The sequence below is a fragment of the Palaemon carinicauda genome, chromosome 27 (assembly GCF_036898095.1).
Source record: "Palaemon carinicauda isolate YSFRI2023 chromosome 27, ASM3689809v2, whole genome shotgun sequence".
Lineage (NCBI taxonomy): Eukaryota > Metazoa > Arthropoda > Malacostraca > Decapoda > Palaemonidae > Palaemon > Palaemon carinicauda.
The window spans coordinates 89324883-89345333 of NC_090751.1; the positions used below are offsets into that span (position 1 = coordinate 89324883).

At 34.8% G+C, this 20451-nt stretch overlaps 1 protein-coding gene and 1 long non-coding RNA gene across 2 annotated transcripts in view; one reads left to right on the forward strand and one right to left on the reverse strand.

Moving 5' to 3' along the window:
* Positions 1–20451, forward strand: part of LOC137620790 (Na(+)/citrate cotransporter-like) — a 130479-nt gene that overhangs the window by 20059 nt on the left and 89969 nt on the right. The gene's annotated exons all lie outside the window — the stretch shown is intronic.
* Positions 14358–20451, reverse strand: part of LOC137621243 (uncharacterized) — a 28002-nt gene continuing 21908 nt past the window's right edge. Inside the window, exons 2-3 of the long non-coding RNA XR_011040187.1 lie at positions 14947–15299; positions 14358–14454 (exon numbers count right to left, since the gene is read on the reverse strand). This is a non-coding gene — a long non-coding RNA (uncharacterized lncRNA). The remainder of the gene's footprint in view (positions 14455–14946; positions 15300–20451) is intronic.

Below are 20451 nucleotides of genomic sequence, written 5' to 3' on the forward strand. Positions count from 1 at the left end.
CGCTCAAGCCCACTTTCCATCCAAGCTAGGATCAAGGTGGGCCAGGCAATGGCTGCTGATGACTCAGCAGATAGACCTATAGGCACCGCCAACCTCCCCCTCAATCATACCTCACAAGTTTGAGCAGGACTGGAATCCCAGTCTGGCAATCACCAGGCAAGAACGCCACCACCAGGTTTTAATTCTTGAATTCCAAATCGTCTTTTGTTTCCCTCTGACTTTTAAAACCTGATTTGGGCAGCTAATGTTTATTGTAGATTTCAGTAGGAATTAAGGAGCTTGATTCTGGAAGCTGGTTAAAACTCTTTGGTATCTATATGTATTTTATAATGGTCTATGGAGAGATGAGGATGCTGGAGTGTGTTAGCCAACTGGAAACGTCCCCACCTGGCAATCTGCTGGAAGGGAGTTCGATACCCGTTCAATTTCGATCATTTTTTGTAGTATCTGCAACCTCACCATCTGAGTGAGCTAGGGGTGGAGGGTTTTGGGGAGCCTGTAGTTCTTCCTGCTGAGTCATCAGCAGCCATTGCCTGGCCCTCTCTGGTCATAGATTGATGGAGAGGGAACTTGGAAGTCTGATCATACGTATATATGGTTAGTCTCCAAAGCATTGTCCTGTCTCTTGCTTCTGCCATTCATGGGTTTCCTTTAAACTTTTAAAGAGAAACGTTAACCACACAGGTAAAATAATTATAGTTTATTCAGCGTTTAATCTTTGCAACTTTATTGGGCAAGATCCTCATGGTTGAAAGGATTAATTTGTATCATGGTCCATAGAATTAAAGGCGTATGTTTATTGTAGTCTGTATTTCCCACAGCTATGAAAAGACGTCCAGTCAAGGGGATTTATTTCACTGCCACCTGAGATGTTTAATAAAGATGACTAACAATAATAATAGTAATAGGGAAGAAAATCACATTCATATTCCGTTGAATTGCATCAAGATTGTTAAAAACATATAGGTAGTTCTCTCTATATCATTTTCTAATAGGTTTACTGAAACTTTAATGTCAATTTGCTTCCATTTTTGTAGACTCGTGCTATTACGAGCGATTACTGAAAATGATAGCCAAGTGTATCATCGAGTAATTCGAGTTGGGATTGACTATCACATTAGACCTTAAAATTACGTAAAGAGTGAAGAGAGGACTTTGGAAAGGTTTATAGAAATAGTAACCCACGAAAGAACACTTGGATTAAGAAGGAAATAATCTAAGAAATACAACCAGGTCAGATAATCCCTGAGGATGAAACTACCGTTTGGTCATCTCTGCTCTGGACTCGAAGCTTATATGACCCATATCCTGTAGTGTTTAAACCACGGCCCCCTAGAGACACTAGGTGGACCTACCTCTCTCTCTCTCTCTCTCTCTCTCTCTCTCTCTCTCTCTCTCTCTCTCTCTCTCTCTCTCTCTCTCTCTCTCCGAAGTTTATATATATATATAAATATATATATATATATATATATATATATATATATATATATATATATATATATATATATATATATATATATGTATGTATGTATGTATGTATATATATATGTAGGTATATATATGTGTATATATATATAATTATATATATATATATATATATATATATATATATATATATATATATATATATATATATATATTTACTGTTACACTGACGGGCAACCACTCGGAGGACAACAATATCCCACAAATTGCCCAAGTTAGTATATTGTAGTTAGGAAAGGGGGAAGGGATGCGAAGTGCAGGTGTATGTGTTTCTCTATCCAAAGTCTAAACATCTTATATTTAACTAGATATTTAGCCAACATTTTCACGGGCTGCGTACACTAATTTATATATATATATATATATATATATATATATATATATATATATATATATATATATATATATATATATATATATCGTGGCCAAGTGGTAAGTCACTGTTTATACAAGTTTCCTGGACCAGGGTTCGACTCCCGGCCGGTCACAAGCTCTTGTCTTTGTGTGATTTCGTCTGGGGCTCTGATCCCGAGGTCGTTAAGAAAATCCAGACAGTAATGTATAAAAAATATATGGCTTATTTGAATATGAATAACATGTCTAAATGTGCAAAATTTATCATATATGTATATATATATATATATATATATATATATATATATATATATATATATATATATATACTTGATTATATTATTAGTTGAGGTTTCGTGAGTTATTCAGATTTTATATCTTGAGATCCTTCTAGGTCTTATATTGTAGACGTATATTACTTTTAAATGCAAGAAACACCTGTCAGTTTTGTGGGTTCTTAGTTGAATAAGAGAGAGAGAGAGAGAGAGAGAGAGAGAGAGAGAGAGAGAGAGAGAGAGAGAGAGAGAGAGAGAGAGAGAGAGAGAGTTTGAAATATTGATATTTTCAGATGATGCCTTTACGTTAAAATGTTACGTTAGCATTTCAATATTTAATTTGTTAACGTCAGATGATAAACCTCTATTTTAAGCAATATTGAATTTGTTCATTTCTTGGATGGGTGACCACCCACGAATTTCAGACACTAGTTATACAAGTTCCCTTTGTAAAGATTTTATAAGGATAAGCATTTAAATGTTTAAATGTCGCTCATGAATGGCAGAGGCTAGGACAGGATAATGTCTTACAGCCTTAGAGAACGATAATATCTACGTATGATCAGCGCCTAAGCTAGGACCAGGGAAGGCCAGACAATGACTGCTAACGACTCAGCAGTTAGACCTACTGTATACACTTACCCAAGCCCTATAAGCATAGCTCACAAGCATAGTGAGGTTCCAGACACTACTGTAAACTATCAAACTTGGCCGTAACTCGAACTCCCATCCAGCAGATTGCGAGCATGAACGTTTCTGGTAGGCTACTACCACAACTTAAAGCCACTGCAATTTTTGCGTGATAGTTTTCTGACGTTCTATTCTGATTATGAAAATTTACATTAGCTGTTGTTTGGGTTATATATTATAGCTATGAACCTGTTTACAAAATTATGAAAATGATAAATTTCTCATCTGGATATGAACATGTTGACAAATTTCTGTCACGGTCAAGAGTATGTGTGGTCAAATGTCTTACCTTGTTATTGACATGTTGATGAGTAACTATAGTTATGAACCAGTTGATATATTTACAGATTGTTTATAAAAGTTTTTCACAAACATCTATTCTGGTTATGACCATGTTGACTAATATCTGACCTGGTTTTGGAAAATTTTGACAGATCTCTTCAATGATCTAAACAATTTTGGTAAATATTTGACATGGCTAAGACCATGATGACAAATATCTAACCTAATTATGACAATGATAACAGATTTCTTCCCTGGTTATGACCATGCTGACAAATATCTGACCTGTTTATGACAATTTAACAGATCTTTTCATTGATCAGGACAATTTTGGTAAATATCTCACCTGGTTGTGACCATATTGACAAATATCTAACCTGAATATGACAATGATGACTGATTTCTTCCCTGGTTATGACCACGTGGACAAACATCTGATCTGGTTATGACCATGTTGACGAATATCCAATCTGGTTATGAAAATGACTGATTTCTTCCCTGATTATGATCATATTGACAAATAACTGACCTGGTTGTGACCATGTTGACAAATATCTAACCTGATTATGACAATGATGACTGATTTCTTCCCCGAGTATGATCATATTGACAAATATCTGACCTGGTTATGACCATGTTGACAAATATACAACGTGATTATGCCAATGATGACTTATTTTTTACCTGATTATGATCGTTTTGACAAATATCTGACCTGGTTATGGCAGCGATGACTGATTTATTCCCTGATTATGATCATATTGACGAATATCTGACCTGGTTATAACCATGTTGACAAATATGCAACCTGGTTATGACAATGATGCCTGATTTCTTCCCTGATTATAATAATATTGACAAATGTCTGACCTGGTTATGACCATATTGACAAATATGCAACCTGGTTATGATGATGATGACAGATTTTTCCCTGATTATGATAACATTGACAAATATCTGACCTGGTTATGTCTGTGTTGACAAATATTTAACCTGGTTATGACAGCGATGACTGATTTATTCCCTGATTATAATAATATTGACAAATATCTGACCTGGTTATGACCATGTTGACAAATATGCAACCTGGTTATGACAATGATGACTGATTTCTTCCCTGATTATAATAATATTGACAAATATCTAACCTGGTTATGACCATATTGACAAATATGCAACCTGCTTATGATGATGATGACATTTTTCCCTGATTATGATAACATTGACAAATATATGACCTGGTTATGACCATATTGACAAATATCCAACCTGGTTATGATAATGATGACTGATTTCTTCCCTGATTATGGTCATATTAACAAATAGCTGACCTGGTTATGACCATATTGACAAATATCCAACCTGGTACGACAGTCATGACTGATTTCTTCCTTGATAATGATAATATTGACAAATATCTGACCTGGTTATGACCATGTTGACAAATATCCAACCTGGTTATGACAATGATGACTGATTTCTTCCCAAATTATGATCATATGGACAAATATCTGACCTGGTTATGACCATGTTGACAAATATCTAACCTGATAATGATGGTGATGACTGATTTTTTCCCCTGATTATGATCATATTGACAAATCTCTGACCTGGTTATGGCCAATGTTGCGAAATATCCAATGTTATGACAAGATGACTGATTTCTTCCCTAATTATGATCATATTGACAAATATCCAACTTGTTTATGACATGACAATTATGACTGATTTCTTCCCTGATTACGATAATATTGATAAGTATTTGACCTGATTATGTTCATGTTGACAAATATTCAACCTGGTTATGACAATGATGACTAATTTCTTCCCTGATTGTGATCATATTGACAAATATCTGACCTGGTTTTGACCATGTTGACAGATATCTAACTTGGTTATGATAATGATGACTGATTTCTTCCCTGATTATGATCATATTGACAAATATCTGACCTGGTTATGACCATGTTAACAAATATCTAACTTGGTTATGATAATGATGACTGATTTCTTCCCTGATTATGATCATATTGACAAATATTTGACCTGGTTATGACAACGATGACCGATTTCTTCCCTGATTATGATCATATTGATAAATATCTGACATGGTTATAACCATGTTGACAAATATCCAACCTGGTTATAACAACTATGACTGATTTCTTCCCTGATTATGATAATATTGACAAATATCTGACCTGGTTTTGACCATGTTGACAAGTATCTAACCTGTTTATGACAATAATGACGGCTTTCTTCCCTGATTATGATCATATTGACAAATATCTGACCTGGTTTTGACCATGTTGACAAGTATCTAACCTGGTTAGGACAATGATGACTGATTTCTTCCCTGATTATGACCATATGGACAAATATCTGACCTGGTTGTGACCATGTTGACAAATATATAACCTGCTTATGACAATAATGACGGCTTTCTTCCCTGATTATGATCATATTGACAAATATCTGACCTGGTTTTGACCATGTTGATAAGTATCTAACCTGGTTAGGACAATGATGACTGATTTCTTCCCTGATTATGACCATATGGACAAATATCTGACCTGGTTGTGACCATGTTGACAAATATATAACCTGCTTATGACAATAATGACTGATTTCTTCCCTGACTATGACCATATGGACAAATATCTGACCTGGTTGTGACCATGTTGACAAATATATAACCTGCTTATGACAATAATGACTGCTTTCTTCCCTGATTATGATCATATTGACAAATATCTGACCTGGTTGTAACCTTGATGACAAATATCTAACCTGGTTGTGACAATGATGACTGATTTTTTCCCTGATTATGATAATATTGACAAATATCTATCCTGATTGTGACCATGTTGACAAATATTGAACCTGGTTATGATAATGGTGACTAATCTCTTCCCTGATTATGATCATATTGACAAATATCTGACTTGGTTATGACCATGTTGACAAATATCTAACCTGGTTGTGACAATGATAACTGATTTCTTCCCTGATTATGATCATTTTGACAAATATCTGATCTGGTTATGTCCGTGTTGACAAATATTTAACCTGGTTATGACAATGATGACTAATTTCTTCCCTGATTATGATCATATGGACAAATATCTGACCTGGTTATGACCATGTTAACAAATATCTAACCTGGTTGTGACAATGATAACTGATTTCTTATCTGATTATGTAATATTGACAAATATATGACCTGCTTATGACCATGTTGACAACTATTCAACCTGGTTATGACAATGATGACTGATCTCTTCCCTGATTATGATGATATTGACAAATATCTGACCTGGTTATGAGCCTGTTGACAAAGATCTAACCTGGTTGTGACAATGACGACTGATTTCTTCCCTGATTATGATCATATTGACAAATATCTGACCTGGTTATGACCATATTGACAAATATCTAACATGGTTGTGACAATGATGACTGATTTCTTCCCTGATTATGATCATATTGACAAGTATCTGACCTGGTTATGACCCTTTTGACAAATATCTAACCTGGTTGTGACAATGATGACCGATTTCTTCCCCGATTATGATCATATGGACAAATATCTGACCTGGTTATGACCATGTTGACACATATCTAACCTGGTTGTGACAATGACGACTGATTTCTTCCCTGATTATGATCATATTGACAAATATCTGACCTGTTTATGACCATATTGACAAATATCCAAGGTGTTTATGACAATGATGACTGATTTCTTCCCTGATTATGATCATATTGACAAGTATCTGACCTGGTTATGACCCTGTTGACAAATATCTAACCTGGTTGTGACAATGATGACTGATTTCTTCCCTGATGATGATCATATGGACAAATATCTGACCTGGTTATGACCATGTTGACCAATATCTAACCTGGTTGTGACAATGATAACTGATTTCTTCCCTGATTATGATCATTTTGATAAATATCTGATCTGGTTATGTCCGTGTTGACAAATATTTAACCTGGTTATGACAATGATGGCTGATTTCTTCCCTGATTATGATCATATGGACAAATATCTGACCTGGTTATGACCATGTTGATAAATATCTAACCTGGTTGTGACAATGACGACTGATTTCTTCCCTGATTATGATCATATTGACAAATATCTGACCTGTTTATGACCATATTGACAAATATCCAAGGTGTTTATGACAATGATGACTGATTTCTTCCCTGATTATGATCATATTGACAAGTATCTGACCTGGTTATGACTCTGTTGACAAATATCTAACCTGGTTGTGACAATGATGACTGATTTCTTCCCTGATGATGATCATATGGACAAATATCTGACCTGGTTATGACCATGTTGACCAATATCTAACCTGGTTGTGACAATGATAACTGATTTCTTCCCTGATTATGATCATTTTGATAAATATCTGATCTGGTTATGTCCGTGTTGACAAATATTTAACCTGGTTATGACAATGATGGCTGATTTCTTCCCTGATTATGATCATATGGACAAATATCTGACCTGGTTATGACCATGTTAACAAATATCTAACCTGGTTGTGACAATGATAACTGATTTCTTATCTGATTATGATAATATTGACAAATATCTGACCTGGTTATGACCATGTTGACAACTATTCAACCTGGTTATGACAATGATGACTGATCTCTTCCCTGATTATGATGATATTGACAAATATCTGACCTGGTTATGACCCTGTTGACAAATATCTAACCTGGTTGTGACAATGACGACTGATTTCTTCCCTGATTATGATCATATTGACAAATATCTGACCTGGTTATGACCATATTGACAAATATCTAACATGGTTGTGACAATGACAACTGATTTCTTCCCCGATTATGATCATATTGACAAATATCTGACCTGGTTATGACCCTGTTGACAAATATCTAACCTGGTTGTGACAATGATGACTGATTACTTCCCTGATTATGATTATATTGACAAGTATCTGACCTGGTTATGACCCTGTTGACAAATATCTAACCTGGTTGTGACAATGATGACTGATTACTTCCCTGATTATGATCATATTGACAAATATCTGACCTGGTTATGACCCTGTTGACAAATATCTAACCTGGTTGTGACAATGACGACTGATTTCTTCCCTGATTATGATCATATTGACAAATATCTGACCTGGTTATGACCATATTGACAAATATCTAACATGGTTGTGACAATGACAACTGATTTCTTCCCCGATTATGATCATATTGACAAATATCTGACCTGGTTATGACCCTGTTGACAAATATCTAACCTGGTTGTGACAATGATGACTGATTACTTCCCTGATTATGATCATATTGACAAGTATCTGACCTGGTTATGACCCTGTTGACAAATATCTAACCTGGTTGTGACAATGATGACTGATTACTTCCCTGATTATGATCATATTGACAAATATCTGACCTGGTTATGACCCTGTTGACAAATATCTAACCTGGTTGTGACAATGACGACTGATTTCTTCCCTGATTATGATCATATTGACAAGTATCTGACCTGGTTATGACCCTGTTGACAAATATCTAACCTGGTTGTGACAATGATGACTGATTACTTCCCTGATTATGATCATATTGACAAGTATCTGACCTGGTTATGACCCTGTTGACAAATATCTAACCTGGTTGTGACAATGATGACTGATCTCTTCTCTGATTATGATCATATTGACAAATATCTGACCTGGTTATGACCCTGTTGACAAATATCTAACCTGGTTGTGACAATGACGACTGATTTCTTCCCTGATTATGATCATATTGACAAATATCTGACCTGGTTATGACCATATTGACAAATATCTAACATGGTTGTGACAATGACAACTGATTTCTTCCCCGATTATGATCATATTGACAAATATCTGACCTGGTTATGACCATATTGACAAATATCTAACATGGTTGTGACAATGACGACTGATTTCTTCCCCGATTATGATCATATTGACAAGTATCTGACCTGGTTATGACCCTGTTGACAAATATCTAACCTGGTTGTGACAATGATGACTGATTACTTCCCTGATTATGATCATATGGACAAATATCTGACTTGGTTATGACCATGTTGACAAATATCTACCCTGGTTGTGACAGTGATGACTGATTTTTTCCCTGATCATGATCATATGGACAAATATCTGACCTGGTTATGCCCATGTTGACAAATATCCAACCTGTTTGTGACAATGATGACTTATTTTTTCCCTGATTATGATCATGTGGACAAATATCTTACTGGGTTATGATCATGATGACAAATATCTAACCTGATTAGGACAATGATAACTGATTTCTTCCATGGTTATGACCATGTCGACAAATATCTGACCTGGTTATGACAATTTAACAGATATCTTTATTGATGAGGACAATTTTGGTAAATATATGACCGGATTGTGACCATGTTGACAAATATCTACCCTGATTATGACAACAATGACTGATTGCTTCCCTGGTTATAACCATGTGGACAAATATCTGACCTGGTTTATGACCATGTTGACAAAAAAATTGTAAATTGTTTTTTAGGAAGTAACATATCGACAGTTATCTCGTCAGATCCCTCGGCTACATTATTTGTGTTGGCGAAATTTGCAATCCCAGTGATGTAACTTTCTTCCCATCTTAGATGTAGAACATTGGTACATTGGCTATCTCCATAGCATGTGTATTCCCATTAGAGAACATTAGAGAGGTAGGGTAGCTTGCAATATAACTAAGGACTGTAGTGTAAAGTTTGAATTTATAACATAAAGTATTTATTATTAGAAGCATCACAATAAAGTATAAAAACCACAGGAACTTTTATTACTAAGCGAAAGAAAAAAAAAAAAGACGGCTAGCAACAATATACCGTTAGATAATATCTTGCATTTAGTGAATCGTTCACAAAAAGCTTGGGATAAACAAGCATTGTTTAAAAAGCAATGACTTCGTGGCCCACTGACCACCAACATATATTGGCCGTAGTAATTATTTAACATCTTGCTCCTCTCATTATTCGGATATTTTTAAAGGTAACGGCTGACACTAATAGCCCGCTATTTTTATCTTCACTCACTACGTTGGGAAAAATTGATGTAACGGTAAAAGATCGTCTTTTTCCGATTGGAAAATAATTTCAACTGTCAGGAAAAGCTGCGAAAATGAAGCATTACAGACACACCCACATCCTGTTGCTTATATATATATATATATATATATATATATATATATATATATATATATATATATATACATATATATATATATATATATATATATGTATATATATATATATACATATATATATGTATATATATACATATATATATATATATATATATATATATATATATATATATATATATTTACATATACATATACATATACATATATATGTATATATATATGCATATACTGTATATATTATATATACAGAATATGTATATATATACATATATACATACTGTATATATGTATCTATATATGCATATATATATTATATATACATATATGTATATATATATAGATATATATATATATATATATATATATATATATATATATATATATATATATATATGTATATATCGTCATCATCTCCTACGCCTATTGACGCAAAGGGCCTTGGTTAGATTTCGCCAGTGGTCTGTATCTTGAGCTTTCAAATCAGTATTTCTCCATTCATCATCTACTTCGCTCTTCATAGTCCTGAGCCATGTAGGCCTGTGCCTTCCAACTCTTCTAGTGCCTTGTGGAGCCCAATTGAAAGTTTAGTGAACTAATTTCACTTGGGGAGTGCGAAAAGCATGCCCAAACTATCTCCATCTACCCCTCACCATGATCTCATCCACATATGGCACTCGAGTAATGCCTCTTATAGTTTCATTTCTAATCCTGTCCTGCCATTTAACTCACAATATCCTTTTGAGGGCTTTCTTCTCAAAGAAAATAAATAAATAAATAAATTATAGGAAAAGTAATAAATAATAAACAGAAAACATCTTAAGATTGGTAACAACATTAGAATAGATCTGTCATATATAAACTATAAAGAGAGGGTTATGTCAGCCTGTTCAACATAAAAAACATTCACTGCATGTTTGAACATCTGAAGTTCCACCGATTCAACTGCCTGATTTGGAAGATCATTCCACAATCTGGTCACAGCTGGAATAAAGCTTCTAGAATACTATGTAGCTTGGAACCTTATGATAGAAAGGGCTGTTAGAATTACCGGCATACCTAATATGAACAGGATGGAACTGTCCTGGAAGATCTGGATGCAAAGGATGGTCAGAATTGTGGAAAATCTTATGCAACGTGCATAGCGAACTAATTGAACGAATGTGTCAGAGATTAATATCTTTATTAGGAATAATAAATCTACTGGCCTTAAGTTCCTGTCCAACAAATTATGATGAGATCAGCCTCTTAAAACCAGATCGGAGAATAATACTCGAAACAAGGTAGAATGAAAGAATTAAAACACTTCTTCAGAAATGATGGAGCCCCAAAAATCTTAAAAGACTTTCTCAATAAGCCATTTTTTGTGCAATTGTAGAAGAGACAGACATAATGTGTTCCTCAAAAGTAAATTTTCTGTCAAAATCAAAACTGAAATTTTTAAAGTTTTACAGAGTTAAAGAAACATTATCAATGCTGAGATCCAGATGTTGAGGAGCCACCGTCCTCGACCTACTTACAATATTACATTGAGTTTTGTTAGGATTTAACTGCATGCCCCATAATTTGCACCATGCACTAATTTTAGCTAGATCTCTATTACGGGATTCAATAACCCCAGATCTACATTCGGGAGATGGAATTGATGCAAAGAGTGTAGCATATGCAACGAGCTTGTTTTCTAGTCCAAACCACATGTCATGTGTATATAGTATGAAAATTAATAGGCTAAGAGCACTATCCTGAGGAACACCAGATGTACTCACTATGGTGCTCCTCAACAACAACTCTGCAATTTATTCCTTAAAAATTCAATAATGATTCTAAGAAACGACCCATCCACTCCCAACTGTTTGAGTTTGAAAACAAAGGCTTCATGATTAACACGGTCAAAGGCAGCACTAAAATCATAGCCAATCACACGAACTTCTTGACCACAATCAAGGGATATCTGTACAGTATTGGAGATTGTAAGAGGGGCATCTCATGCTCCAAGGCTTTTATGGAAGCCAAATTGCAAACTAGGGAACAAATGATTACCACCAGCAAACATATTTATACGTTTTGCTAAAAGACGTTCAAAAACTTTAGGTAGTATGAGAGTTACGGAAATTGGGCGGTAATCAGCTGTACTTGAGCTACCACAAACGCATGTAGTAACATTACCAATTCTCCAACAAGCGCTGAAAGAACCGCTTCATGTTAACTTGCGGAAAATAACAGATAATTTTGGTGTTAGGAAATATATTGATCACCGAAAATCTTAAGTCGCTCAATAAGCCAATTTTTTTGCAATTGAAGAAGAATAGATCAAATGTGTTTCTCAGAAGTAAATTTGCAATCACGATTCACAAATAAAACTTTAAGGAAGTTGCTATACAGTACAGCTATAGTAACATTATCAATGTAGAGCTCAAGATGTTGAGGAACCCCTGTCCTTGACCTGCTTACAATCATATGTTGAGTTTGGTTATGATTCAACTTCATTCCCCATAATTTACACCATGCTCTGATTTTAGCTAGATCTCTATTAAGGGATTCAGCAACTATGGTGCATTCACTTTCTCCAACCTAATAGAAATTTCCTTCAAAGTCTCTATTGTCTATTTTCCCAAAGCATTCTATGAAGATTTGTAGCCTTTTTTTCACTGATAATGATTATAAAATTGTAACATTTCTAATAACAATAAGTCAGAACTTATGGGGTCAGACTAGATCTTGGCCTATTTTCTTTCGATTGGGGCAATTCTTTGTATATATTCCTAGTTTTGGTTAGTCTTTATGGGTGTTATTATAATTGTTATTATTACAAGCTAAGCTATAACCGTAGTTAGAAAAACGAGATGCTGTAAGCCCAAGGGCTCCAACAGAGAAAAGTAACCCTACAAGGGAAGAATAAACAATCAAACAATAAACAATAAAAATTTTCAAGAACAGTAACATTAAACTAGATCCTTCACATATAAACCATAAAGAATTCCGCCCAAAAATAAAAAAATAAAGGTAAAAGAAAGAGAAATAAGATAGAACAGCAAGCCCGAGTGTACCCTCAACCAAGAGAACTCTAATTCAAGACAGTGAAAGGCCATGTTACAGATGCTATGGCACTACCCAAGACCAGAGAACAATGGTTTGATTTTAGAGTGTCCGTTTCCTAGAAGAGCTGCTTACCCTTACCAAGAGGAAAGTAGCCACTGAAAAAATTACATTGCCTTAGTTAACCGTTGAGCGAAGAACTTTTTTGGAAATGTGAGTATATATATATATATATATATATATATATATATATATATATATATATATATATATATATATATATATGTGTGTGTGTGTGTGTGTGTGTGTGTGTGTGTGTGTGTGTGTGTGTAAATTCCCTTTTATGTATGTTATCCTGAGGTAAAACAAATTAAATCGATATTGAAAATTACAATATTTGTGGGCAAATACTTGAAAAAAAATATTATTAAAACTTTTAATATCATTAAAATTAATAAAATTATCATCATTATTAAAATTATCAAGATTGTTATTATTAAACATTATAAAATTGTTAAAACCATCCATAATATGGGATTGAAAATAGAGTTACCATCGCTCATTTAAGCATTTGTTTCACATAGATTTTTATTCTGTCAGGTGTATGCGGATAGGGGAGAATGCGGAAAGAATAGGCCAGACTATTCTGTGGATGTGTAGGGAAAGACAAAATGAGTCTTAATCAAAGAGAGGGGTCCAGTGTAGTACTGTCTGGTCAGTCAAAGGACCCAATAACTCTCTAGCGGTAGTATCTCAACGCGTGGCTGGTGCCCTAGGCATCTAATTACCTTAAACAAGAGGCATAAGTAAAATAATAAATAATTATAATTAGAACTTTAATTGTTTACAGTAGCTAATATGAAAATATTAAGAAATGTAGGCCAATGTTGAAACTCAATGGCATGCAAACTGTGGTATTAATAGTAGGCCTATTAATGAAAAACTGAACACAACAACACGAACAACCTTAGTAATGATTATGATAATGACCCTGAAATCGCCAAATATATTTTTTTCCTAAAGATTTTATCTCTGATTCAGTTGAAGCAGCACCACCAGATAAGTCAATATACGGCTGACGTGGTTACTGAATGTGGCTGAGGACAGACTGCAAAAATAAAAGAAACAGAGAAGAAATGTATTAGCATTTTACCCCCACACTGACAGCAGTGAATGAATAAAGACTTTAGAATAAGTCTTGTAGGTTTCATATACTAGGCCTAATTGGATTATATAATTATTGATGATAAAAGGCTGAGTTAAACTGGTGTTTTACTTTTCATCAGAAATTTCTGAACAACTCCATTCAGATATATGATATCGAAGTTATTATTGTATGTTCATTTGGTGGTTGCTAGTAATTGGATTGTTCACTGTCTCTTAAGATTTCTTGACCAATACTAAAACTAAAGATACTTTAGACGTCTATTGGTCAAGGTATTAAGTCGCAATAATATGAAAAGTCAAAACAATATTTTGTAATCCTTAGAATTGAGTAGTTTAATTGGCTTTTGTTGCTTTGATATGCATAACGTATTCAAGAACAAATCTAGCTCAAGCAAAATTTATTGATAAACTTTGTTCATTTAGTCTGACTTACTGTTCGAATCCCCATATTTCCACCACCATAGGCTGAGCCTCTAAGCGGGACAGGAAATTCTGCAAACTAGTGTTTTGCAATCCTAATGTTTGCCCATCCTTGTAGCTATTTCTTCCGGTCTTACATCGGAGAACACTGCTGTTACAGTCCTTTGGGTATTCGGTGGATAGGCCTAAGCAGTCAGCAGTTGTGACTGAATCGTCTTCCAGAGGCTTTTTGTCTGAATTTGAATTTTCGTTCATCACGTGTTCCCTAGGTTCTGTAGCATCATTTTCTACCGTCAGTTTCTCTTCGTCACTTCCGGCACCCTGATTCAACACAACTGCTCGGACGGCGTAGATTATGTCTTCGTTCTGGAGAAAAATTTTCATTGTTGTGAATTTGTTCAAAGATCAAGGGCCTTTATTATATCATAGTTTTTTTTTTTTTTTTTTTTTTTTTTTTTTTTTTTTTTTTTTTTTTTTTTTTTTTTTTTTTGCAATAACTAAATTTTATATTATGTTAGTAATAGACATTACAGTTGGTGATTAAAAAAAAAAAAGTAAAAATTGAACAATTTCTGAAAACTACGCCTGAGGATTTAATATTGGTTTTTCATAGAAGTAACTTGAATTTTAAAACATTTTCAGTATGGCATCTATAATTTGATGTAATAAGATATACTTAACTAAACAATCAAACTTCATTCACATATTATTATTATTATTATTATTATTATTATTATTACTATTACTAGCTAAGGTACAAACCTAGTTGGAAAAGCTAGATGCTATAAGACCAAGGGCTACAACAGGGAAAAACAGCACAGTATGGAAAAGAAATATGGAAATCAAAAAACGATATGAGAAATAATGAATTATTAGAATAAAATATATTAAAAACCGGAACATCAAAAGAGATATTTCATATATGTACTATAAAATAATTTTGTCAGCCTGTTCAACATAAAGACATTTGCTGCAGTCGTCTTTTTATTCACTAACTTATTGAAACATTGGTAGATAACTAACTGGCAGTTCTGACTATCAGTGTTCACAGAACAGGTCTTACTTTACTCTTGGTAGCCAATCCCCACCCAATTCCCAGGACATAACACTATTTTGAAATGCCATTACAGAAAGTGCAAGAAAAAGTAGATGAAATATTTTCCAAGGATTGGTTTTTGAATAGAAAGGAAATAGGGAAAGTTGCCATGTTCTTACGCCACCGTTAACTAAAGGTATAATACCATGATGTATCTGAGCAGTCTAGTTTACATAGTTCTAGTCTCAAGAAATGTTTCTTGTACTACCGTCTTGAAAGATAAATTTGATGGTAAGAATTGTGCAGTCAAAAACTACGATTTTAGAATATAAGCGTGATAACATTAAACATAATTCCAGGCTTCAGTTGACATCAATGATTTGCGTATGGTGGACGTTGTATGAGTGCTCTGTTAACTTCATTTTTTTTTTGGTAAATTTTTGGTCAATTCGATGATTCGAAGCCTCGCATTCTTAGTTATTTTGAGATAACCAGCTTCAAGTATTGTAATTTAGTACTGTGATGTGAATTGTCGACTTTTACTTGATACAATATGTAATTCTCATAGAAAGGCGAGTCAGCTTCTGCCACTCAATTTTGAATAAGGTAAGGGAAATATGCCTAGCCTAAGGAGATATGTACTTTATTAAATGTTTGCCAAGTGGCACGGCTTCACAGGTCTGGTTAGGTTACAGCAAAGATCACAGTGACTTCCATACGTAAATTAGTAAGAAGTGCCTGTCCTAGGTTAGGTTAGGGATGTGGTAAGTTAGGTTACAGGTCTGTATTATTGGTGTGTTTTCCCTCCCCCCCCCCCCCCTTCGTCTTAGGGTCCTATTATCACTAAACCTATCCACTTTTTATATAAAAGGAAATATATACTGACTCGATGGAAAAACAAACCTTTTTTTTATACATTAATGATATATTGATGTCTCGAATCCAGATATGTTGTAAACTATATTTACCCAATTATTGACTGGCGATGACAGAATAGTTATATATAGTGGTTGTTTCTTTAAACATCTTAGTAATTTTATCTCATAGTTTAGTTTGCCAGCATTCCTTATAGTAGATATAGAAATAAGAATAAATCGGGTTAGGCTTATGATTTGATGGTAGCAGAACAGAAAATTATTATTATTATTATTATTATTATTATTATTATTATTATTATTATTCTAATTGGGAAAGCAAGATTCTATAAGACAAAGGGCCAACAGGGTAAAAATAGCCTAGTGAGGAAATGAAACAAGGAAAAAAAAACTACAAGTGAAGTAATAAACAATCAAAATGAAATATACTAAGAAAAGTAAGAACATTAAATTAGATCTTTCATATATAAACCATTAAAACCTTAAAAAGCAGGATAGAGAGAAATAAGATAGAACAGCGTGCCCGCGTGAACCCTCAAGCAAGAGAACTCTAATCCAAGACAGTGGAAGACCATGGTACAGAGGCTATGACACTACCCAAGACTAGAGGACAATGGTTTGATTTTGGAGTGTCCTTCTAGAAGAGCCGCTTGTCACAGCTAGAGTCTCTTCTACCCTTACCAAAAGGAAAGTAGCAACTGAACCATTACATTGCATTAGTTAACCCCTTAAGTCAATAATTGTTTGGTAATCTCAGAGTTGTCAGGTATTTGAGGACAGAAGAATGTGGAAAGAATAGACCAGTCAATTCGGTGTATGTGTAGGCAAAGACAAAATGAGCCGTAACCTGAGAGAAGGATCCAATGTAGTACTGCAACCCTTATTCCATACGTATTTAAGATAAGGCGGGAGATCAAGTTAGGACTGGGTTATAAGAAAATCAAAAGTATACTATTGCTAAAAGTATACAATAGTGATGACAGACGCTTTGTATTTATAAAACAGTTGAATTGTTTATGGTGCAGTATCTACACCAACTTAAGTGTAGCAGTCCATTTCTTTTAGCGAGGCAGATTTGCAGACTCGCAGCGGTGCCCTTTTAGCTCGGAAAAGTTTCCTGATCGCAGATTGGTTAGAATTATCTTGTCCAACCAATCAGCGATCAGGAAACTTTTCCGTGCTAAAAGGGCACCGCTGTGAGTCTGTGCAAATATGCCTCGCTAAAAGAATTGGGACTATAGTACATGATTGACTATTTCCCGCCAAAACGCGACTAGAGAAAATTTTCCATCACTAGACCACTTTTATGATGTAAAAACGATTGTTGATCTGCCTTTCATCTCATTCAACGTTGCTTGGGTTTTTCATTGTATTTCGTATATTGTGTGATCTTAAAAAAAAAAAAAAAAAAGAACCTTAACATATAGACGAAAATTTGGTAGGCCTATTGCTCGTTTTCTTGAGCCCTTGAGAATTAAATCACCGTAGGAAGATTAATATGATTGAAACTCGACTTGGAACCCTGGGGATTATATACTCCTTAAAATTACCAATTACATGTCGTGGCAGGTGGAATGTGAACTGCCGAATATATCAACCACCTCCCTTATCAGCAAGTTAATGGTCAATATTTGAGAAAATCACACAACGATTTTAGTGCTCACTAGATAACGTCAGTGTAATATGCAACACATTTACTTTAGATAACGCCTAGTTCAGTAAATGGTCAGCCGTTCTCTCTAGATATCGAAGAGGGGATTTCAATGGGATACTAAAGAAAACATTATTTATTCTGGATTTGTGTTATTTAAACTATTTATTTTAAGTGATGTAAGAAGAACCAGCGATATAGTGTGTCGAAAGGAGAAAATTGGTGGTGGGAGAGAGATGTACATGAGTCATTGAAAAGAAAATCAAAGGCATTGAATAAAGTAAGGCATACACACACGGTGCAAAGAAACGCCACAGATAATAGGGAAAAAAATCGAGGAGGAAAGTAGGTAAAGCAGTTGTATGTAATGTTAGGAACAAGAGAAAGAGAAAATTATATCTATGAGGTTTTAAATTTGAGGAATAGGCAAACAAAAATATTTGGGGCAACTAAGAGTCATCAAGGATAGAGATGGAAATGTATTGTGTTTTAATATTATTATTATTACTTGCTAAACTACAGCCCTAGCTGGAAAAGCAGGATGCAATAACCCCAGGGGCCCCAACAGAGAAAATATCCAGTGAGGAAAGGAAACAAGGAAAAATAAGATATTTTAAGAACAGTAACAACATTAAAATAAATATTTCCTGTATAAACTATAAAAACTTTAATAAAAACCAGAAGATGAATTAGATAGAAAAGCATGCCCGAGTGTACCCTCAAGCAAGAGAACTCTAACCCAAGAGAGTGGAAGACCATGGTACAGAGGCTATGGCACTACTCGAGACTAGAGAACAATGGTTTGATTTTGGAGTGTCCTTCTCTTAGAAAAGCTGTTTACCATGGGTAAAGAGTCTCTTCTACCCATAACAAGAGGAAAGTGGCCACTGAACAGTTACAGTGCAGTAGTTAGCCCCTTGGGTGAAGAAGAATTGTTTGGTAATCTCAGCGTTGTCAGGAGTATGAGGACAGAGGAGAACCACTATTCAGTGTGTGTGTAGGCAAAGGGAAAGTGAACCGTAACCAGAGAAAAGGATCCAATGACCTACTGTCTGGCCAGTCAAAGGACCTCATAACTCTTATATGGGATGAAGACTTTAAGAAGATATGGAGAGAATATTTTAAACAACTATTGAATAATGAAAGAGAGAGAGAGAGAGAGAGAGAGAGAGAGAGAGAGAGAGAGAGAGAGAGAGAGAGAGAGAGAGAGAGAGAGAGAGAGAGGAACTGGTAGAAGCACAAAGGGTGGAGGGGCCAGTGATAGAGATGCGGAAGACAGAAGTGAAGTAGGCATCGAGTAAAATGAAAAATGGTAAACCACCAAGCCCATCAAAGTTTCAAGCTATAATGGTCAAGATACTAGCTACAAAAGTGGAAGAATGGATTTATTAAGAGCAACATGGGGGAGTATAATGGTGTCTATAAGCAGACAGGTGATGTCATGGAATGTGATAACTACAGAGGAAGTAAACTAACAGAGCATGGTATGAAAGTTTTCGAGAGGGTACTAGATGAGAGGTTGTGAAGATTTGGGAACTACAGTATGGGTTCATGAGGGGTAATGGTACTGAGGCTGCCATCTGTATAGTAAGGCAGCTGCAGGAAAATTAGACAAGAGGGAAACCAGAAGCTCTTCTGTGCTTTTGTACGATGTAGAGAAGGCTTATCTATGATAGAATACGAAGAAAAGTGATGTTTTGGTGCTTGACAAAGAGGAAAGTCCCGGAGAAGTTGGTTAGAATGGTAGAGATGATGTACAAAAGAACAAGGACAAAACTAATAACAACTGTTGGAGAAACAGAAACCTTTGAAGGTAGTGTTGGATTATACCAAGGGTCAACATAAGTCCGTTTTTTATTTGTGCTGGTCATGGACGTGTCAAGTGAAGAGATTAGAAATGAAGAGTTGTTGGAGTTGCTATATGCAGATGAATTGGTGATTGCCATTCGAAATGAG